The following is an 8003-nucleotide window of genomic DNA, read 5'->3' as shown; positions in this document are numbered from 1 at the left end:
ATATAAATCTGTGTAGCCGAATTATGGAAAAATCTTTTTAATAACAGATTTTTCCGTTATTCCAACTACAACTTTTATGAAGTATAAATTTTCCGGCCTGTGTTATTTGTCTTTAAATTCAGTTACTATTTAATTAAAAGTAAGTAAACTTTGCGCATTTATGTTACTTAATTATACACTCAATAACTTAAAACACCAAACTTGTTAATGGTTTAATACATAGGAGGTGGGTGCAGGGAACGTCACGTGCTTGCTGCCATTCGTCGAGATTTCTTTAACCATTAGTTTCCGCGTTTAGCAGTTAGGTAATCACGTGCTCCAACCATCTTAATATAAACTGATAACAGGAAAGGATTATCAAACAAACGAATGTTTAAATTTTTACCTTTGGCCTCTGATATTCTCACCTAACTTGTGGACGTGACAGTAAAATAGTTCAATAATAGTTTTACGCATTTATAAACTTCTGTTTAATTTGCAGAAGTAAGTAAAATAGTTAACATGGGTATTTTCATTTTTTTTTAAATTAATTTATTATTACATGACATGATTGTTTCCATAAAAATAAAATAGTGCATTTTCTCTTTCCTGTGTCTTCAGTATTCAGTTTACATTCTAAACGTCGAATCTTACACATAACACATACAATTAGTATAAACTGGACAAATCTATGTTTGTTCTTTCTGGTTGGGCCGGGTATGTAGTGATAGAAAATGTGTCTGGACTGTGAATCTAAGGGTTTGTATCTTATTGGCGAAAAAATGCTATTCTGTATTTCAGCAGTGGGTGCGCTACAAGATTACTGTATTCACACTCCACAATTCCATCAAATAAGAAATGGTGGTAAATTCTGTTGACTACCTGTCTTCCCTATACTCATCAGGGGTTCGCATCCCCTCAATATACAATAGGTGGCTTTGTTATTAAACACACTTACACGTTCCTTATAATCTATCAGTTCAAAGTTCGGCTGAAGTGTCGATAGGCATAACCATAACCATATAAAACCATACCGATATTATTTTCGGAAGAGCAGGGAGGTAAGGAGGGACTATAAGCCCGAACGCCGAGTATTTTTAATTGGAACAAAGCAAGTATTTATTACCTTTCAATCTTAATTGGTTAAAGAGCTATCAACTAAGAAATCAGTCCCCTCCTTCCACGTCTTCTCTTTCATGATTTGTGAATACAGTTCTCTCTTATGTCTACGACTATATTAGTTATAATTATAACAATTGATTACACTATGTAACAAAAGTTTACTTTTTCTTGTTCCTAAGCAGAAAGTGTTATTTCCCAATTGCTTATGCCTAAAGTAAATGGAAAATACTTATTTTTCTCTTCAAACTTTGCTTTTGTGACCTGGGAACGTATAACGAAAACGTGATGGGAGACTATATTTGGGAGCTGATACGTAAAAGTGGTTTACATTACAGTCGCAAATCTTAAAAAACTACTCACTTCTAAACATTTTTGTATAACTTTAGTACAAAAACATGTAAATCTTGATTCATATGTTGTTTTATTCAGACCTTATGTAAATGAAAATGTGCAAATTTGCCCGTTTTTACATAGAAAATAGGTTAATTACTATATTTCATTATTCAGGTCACAAAAGCAAAGTTTGAAGGGAATAACGGCCATTTTCTGTACTTTTACAACATAAGCAATTAAGAAATAACACATAATATCCAGGAACAAAATTTGTTACATAGTGTTATAATTAATGGACAGGTAAGATTTTCGTCTATCAAATGACATATTATATTATTTTCTGTATAGAGATTTGTAACTCACTTTCTACGAATTTTTGTTTTTTCCCACAAAAACGATATTGAGTACACGGATGACATTTTGATGGTTCATATTGCGCTAGAAACGTCAGAGAAATTGTAATGGTTACAGATATTATTGCATTATTTTATTAGATATAAATCATTTAGTGTACTTTAACCATGAGTATGAAAGAGCAGTGTTCACAGAGATACAGATTATCTTTTTTTCTCTCTCTCTTGTAACAAAAATAATGATCTCCTAAGAAGATAAGATCTATATAACGAATCAGCTTAAACCGAAGTGGCGCCAAGCGTGGTCTTACTGTATTTATTCTACCGTATTTAAACCTAACTTGAGATTACTTTAACTTACAGGAGAAAACATTAAACTGATAAGAATCATTCAATAAAGTATTCATTCACTTTTATCGCCACTGAGCACTTGTTCTGTATGTAATTGTTTACAGATTGCATTGTAACAAATTCGTGTTATTGTCAATGCTTATGTCTTTGAAATTTTCATACTATCGGTATCGAGTTGTTTTCCTAAATGACGCGAGTGGAAATACGATCAACACTTTTGCTACATAGTATAGTATTTTTTTAACCTTCGGTTAACAGACCTAAGAAACTGCTGTGTTGATCGCGAATGCCATGATAACAAAATCACTCAACCTCTTAATATTTTATGATGCATTACAGGGACCTCGTAGTCCACTACTTCTTTTAAACAGTGTGAGTTCTTTGTCCCATCTTATATCTCATAGTTGTATACTGCCTTGATATTTACTTTTCCCACCTTTTATACTCACCGTTGGTGAGCCATATGGACAACATTCAACATTACACTTCCTAGTTCTACGAAGAAGTTCAATAACATAACATATTTGTTTCTTTACTTTTACATCTACAGAAATATGGCACCAAATATGTTTAAATGTAATATTTTCTTATGTCCTCAGTTAGGATATCCATCCTATCAGCTAAACTTGTACGATAAGCCACTTCCAGTTGATGATCCTAACTTCTCATCCATGTTTCTGAATATTCCTGTTATCTGTTTCAAACGGTTCTCTCTTTAAGAAATAAATACACTTTCTTTTCCAATCATAACTTCATCCACATGCAAGTCTTCGTGAATTAATATACTAATACGTTCATTGTACACTATTAATCATCACTTTAATTATATCTCTTGGCTGAAGAGAAAATGTGGCTTTCTGATGACTCGTAAGACTGGAATTAAGTGCCAAGGAGAAAAACGAATATTTTTGTCCTTGATCGTCTAATCCAACAAATGAGTTCTGGCACTTAGTGAAGGTCCTCTTAAGCAGTGAGTTGTGGAGACTTAACGATGCATATGAAATGGTATTTATACACACATCTTATTTGGAATAAAAAAAAGACATTAAGAGAAACCTGGCAAAAACGTTTGAGGTTACATGATTTTTATCACAGATTTTAGGCTTATTGGTTTTAATGCTTTTCAGGTCTTAACATTTAAGTCACAGTAACTGAGAAAATATCTGAAATTACTATATATACATGACTACAAAAAAGGCACACTTAACTGGGAACATTTACATATCTATATCTGATTATGTATATATATTTAGATAAATAAATGTAATCAAAATATATGTTTGTACTGATAACTTATCAACTAATTCCAGGAAATGTTGATAGTTTATCTGTTCAATATCATATAAACTAGCATGAATAAATATGATATTGTAAGTACCGCTGACTTAACACTATATATACATACATAACGTTTTCTAGAATTAGTTGATAAGTAATCAGTACAAAAATATATTTTGATTACATTACCGACGAGAGTTTGCAGAATCCTCATCGTGATTAACTGCATCAAGTACTTTACTTGTTGCATGTTCATGTGATGTTCAAGAGGTAGAAATGTGTACTATGGCGATGGAAACCTATGACATAAAAAAAAGAAACACACACACAAACACAGCTTCACACTGTTCATGACCCTGAGTTGCACTGATCGTACTAGCAAAAGTTAGATGACCAACTGATGCTGTGTCATAGAAAATCAATATGTGGGAGAAGAACCTTGAGCCATGTGTTATGACTATAATTTCATCCGTAGAAGATTAATGCATTGTTTGTAATGAGAACTGTTCCTAGGTATACGACTTCGACTGATTGAGCAAATACAATTTAACGGTACAATCATGAAGGTTGCTTTTGGAAAGTATAGAGAAGGTAGACAACGTGGCAAGAACTGTATGCAGCAATACAGGAAACTTACTTCTCTTGCTCAGACGTTTTCCGCAGTCTATTTAATTTCAAATATTTTCTCCTGCCACAGCATGTGTTGACTAATGTTAGGTAAAACATATTATATATTGTGTCAACAATCTTTTCATTTCCAGATTCAAACATTGTTTATTCCTTTTGTTGCACTCTTCTTTTGTTCTTTCTTTGGTTAAGATGTCGTTTAAGTTCTGAAACCTGTGTTCCAAGGAAATTCTATATATGCTGTAGTGAAAAACCCCAGTCAATCAGAAATAATTCTCACGAAATCCCCTGTCAATAACAAATAATTCTCCCTTTTGAAGATCGTTAAACCGGAGTTGTCCAACTGGCTGCATAGAGTCCTCATCAGAACCACGAAGGATTTTAAAATGGCTCGCCAACGAACAAGTGTATATGATACTATGTATACCCGTCAGCACAATGGTACATTTTGACAAAAATTCATATAATATTAAGAAATACTTATATTTTGTAATGTAAGCTGAAAAAAAATTTCCATATTAGCAACTGCCAAATGAGCCAGCCCAGCATCTTTCAGTATTAAGTCTGAGATGGTCTCCAAGGGTATCATTTCAGAAAGCAGTGATTCAGGGTTATTTCGGTAACTCTCGATAAATGAAGCTCGGCATAATTTTCAAAACCAAAGCAAAAAAAACAAACAAACAAAAAACAACTGAATAATGAAAATATGACATGATGAAATCTATATGGATTAAAGTATGATGGAACCATACTGGGCATTATATCATCCTTCTTCTATTAACTCTTCGTCGCAGAAATAACAATTATAATGTTAAAATGGTTAGCAACATCATCCTGTAATGCATCGTGCTTCTGATGCAACTTCATCACTGCATCTGTGGTCTTCACTGCGCTGTAAGTTTCACAAAATGTTGAAACTAATGATTTCTTATGTATCATTCTAATATTCACTTTTGACGATAACCATATTATTGTACCAGTTTGTTTGTTTTTTATTTTGATGTCAATGCAGTAATAAATTGACGAATATCTATGTAGCTTCCATGTCAAATCGACTGGGATATCTTCGTATAAGTTCTCCCCTCATACGACCTGGGCACATAGCTTAGCTTAATCGCTACATTTAAACAATCACATTCACGACCAGATCTAAAATATTTCAAGCATGTTTCACTGGTATACCGTTTTACTTTACATTTACAAGTTAACTTTTCCATGTTGGCTCTCATGGTTTCTGGTCCGGTCACGGAACCAGTAACCTAGTCCTCGAAATAGTCTAATCAAAATAACCCAAACATTTCAGGGATGATTCTTTTTCTAATTTGGATACAGATCAAGGTACCGAACTGGGTCGGATGACAAGTATAAATAATATTGAAAATTCCTTATTCCGACGGTTCTCAATATAAGTTAGGCTTATGTGACATTTCTATGGCAACGTCCCCATCACCTTCAAACAAAATGTACCTTTATCCGTTCTTATTTGCTGTTATCAATATGTTTGAAAGTATTTCTGTGTTATTAAAGATATGTTACTATTTTGATGATAATTTTTAATTACAAAAAATAGGCAGTAAGTCTATGGATTTACAGCACTAAAATCAGGGGTTCGATTCCCTTCGGTGGGCTCAACAGATAACTGTTGTAACTCCGTAGACTTACTGTCACTGTCCCATCGTGGCATCCCAGTAAAAGCACATGAAACACTTTGAAATTAGAATGGGTTGATCCGGTTTTTCGCTTTGAAAATCCGAGCATCCTAATTAAAAATGAACATGCCTAAGAAAGAAAAGAAAAAAGAATAAGTGTAAATCATCAGTTTCCATGACGTCGAGAAATTGAATACTTAATTCTTGAACCACAGTGCTTAGTGTGTTTACAGAAGGTGAGTGTATGAAAAGACTGTAATATAAAAGAGGCATCATGCCTTTCTCCATGAATGGCATGCCATGGCCAGGTGGTTAAGACACTCGATTCGTAATCCGAGGGTCGCGGTTCCGAATCTCCGTCATACCAAACATGCTTGCCCTATAACCCGTGGGGGAGTTATAATGTGACGGTCAATCTCACTATTTGTTGGTAAAAGAGTAGCCCAAGAGTTGGCGGTGGGTGGTGACGACTAGCTGCCTTCCCTTTAATCTTATGCTGCTAAATTAGGGACGGCTAGCGCAGATAGCCCTCGTGTTGAAAAACAAACAAACAAAAACAATTCTCCATGAACAAAAATATCTCAAGTGTACAGAGGAATCGAAACCTGCACTGGTGATGGACTGAAGAAGTAAACTGAACATGTAAAATTTATTTACAACAGTTACAATTAGTCAAAACGTGGTCGTGTCAACATTTCTTCTTGTTTCTCAAACAGCAAAAGTAAATAAAGCATTTTGTGACGGACAATGAATCAAACATGGCGTCATGAAAATGGCACGGTCATATATGATGAACAAATTACTAAACATTTTTATTTTCACACCACACTATTACATGTCATATTTCTGTGATAGATTAACGAGTTAGTAAACTATTGTTCCCAGATTTATGTTGCATTGGACGAGAGTACAAATATATACTGAAACCAAACAGGCGCGCATTTTCATTAGAACGGTTAATGAAAATTTAGTCCTTTAAAAGAGTTGTTACACTGGCATCATTATATGAAACTATAAAAGAAAAGAATATTTATCATGAAGTAAAATTCGCAGTTAGTGAATATGATGATTTTGTCAAGTGTACAAATATTGTTCCTGAAAGTGCTAAATCAATGACTGATCAAAATAGTTTTGCTGGATTGCTGAAAAAAAAACAACAACACAACATTAAATGCCGGGCATTACAATGCGTTTGGCACAAAGAAACTCTATTTGGGTCTTCCTTACAATTGGCCGATTCGGTTGTTTGTTAAATTTCGCACAAACCTATTCAGGGGTTATCTGAAATAGCCGTTCCTAATTCAGAAAATATAGAATAAAGGAAAAGCAGCTAGTCAACACCGCCAGTCTTCACCTCTTGGGCTATTTTTTTTTACCGATAAATATTAGGATTGACCGAACATTAAAAAATGTTCAAACATGTTCGATGATGAAAATCAAATTCACGCCTGAAGACTTCGAGTTTAGCTATCCAAAATGTCATGAAGATTCTTTTGCGAAAATTACCATCTTTAATTGAAATCCTTTTTGTAAGTGGTTATGATGCATTGTTTCTTCATTGAGCACCCTCACTGTTAGTTTTGCTTCTGCCAAACCCTTTACGGGTGAAACAGTGTCTCCAACTTAATATGAATACCAAATATTTTTGTGTATTTCACATTCCATAAATCACGTTTTGAAACTTCCCGTAAATTAAGTCCTTCTTATGCGCAAGATTTTCTACAAATATCGATTTCGTACACCTAAGAGATCAGGTCATATAATTCCCTTTGTTCCTGCTGTATCAAAATCACAAACTTAGCTAATTATACAGAAACGTCTAAATGCTACTTCACGAACTTGTATGTGTATTTTAGATCTAAATAACTCTGAAATACCCATGTAAATTCTATTTAGTGTAATGTTAATTTTATTTCAGTAAACTGCACACACGTTAAGTGTTTTCTTTTGTGTGTGTGTCTGAAATATTTCGCAAATAAACTAAAGTTGAAATCGAAGTCAGACGTCACGTGATGACAACAACATTATCCTATTGTGTACAATCCTTGTGCATTGAAAAGTTTGACAAAGTAAAAAACTCGTATTGAAAAGTCAATATTCAAACCATATTCCTCGGACAAGTGCTTTTTTAATTATATGATATTTGTAGCTTTTGATCCAAAAATGTGATAAAAGTTGTATTTTTCACCACTCGCTTATGACGCCACCTATCTGGCCAAATTAAAACAAGATCTGAAGCTTTTTTATTTATATAATTGATCTTTCTATACTTATGAAGTGTCGCGGGTTCGAATCCCCGTTACACCAAACA

This window comes from Tachypleus tridentatus, chromosome 4 (assembly GCF_004210375.1).
Source record: "Tachypleus tridentatus isolate NWPU-2018 chromosome 4, ASM421037v1, whole genome shotgun sequence".
In the NCBI taxonomy this organism is placed as follows: domain Eukaryota; kingdom Metazoa; phylum Arthropoda; class Merostomata; order Xiphosura; family Limulidae; genus Tachypleus; species Tachypleus tridentatus.
Note: the sequence above shows the minus strand (reverse complement) of the source record.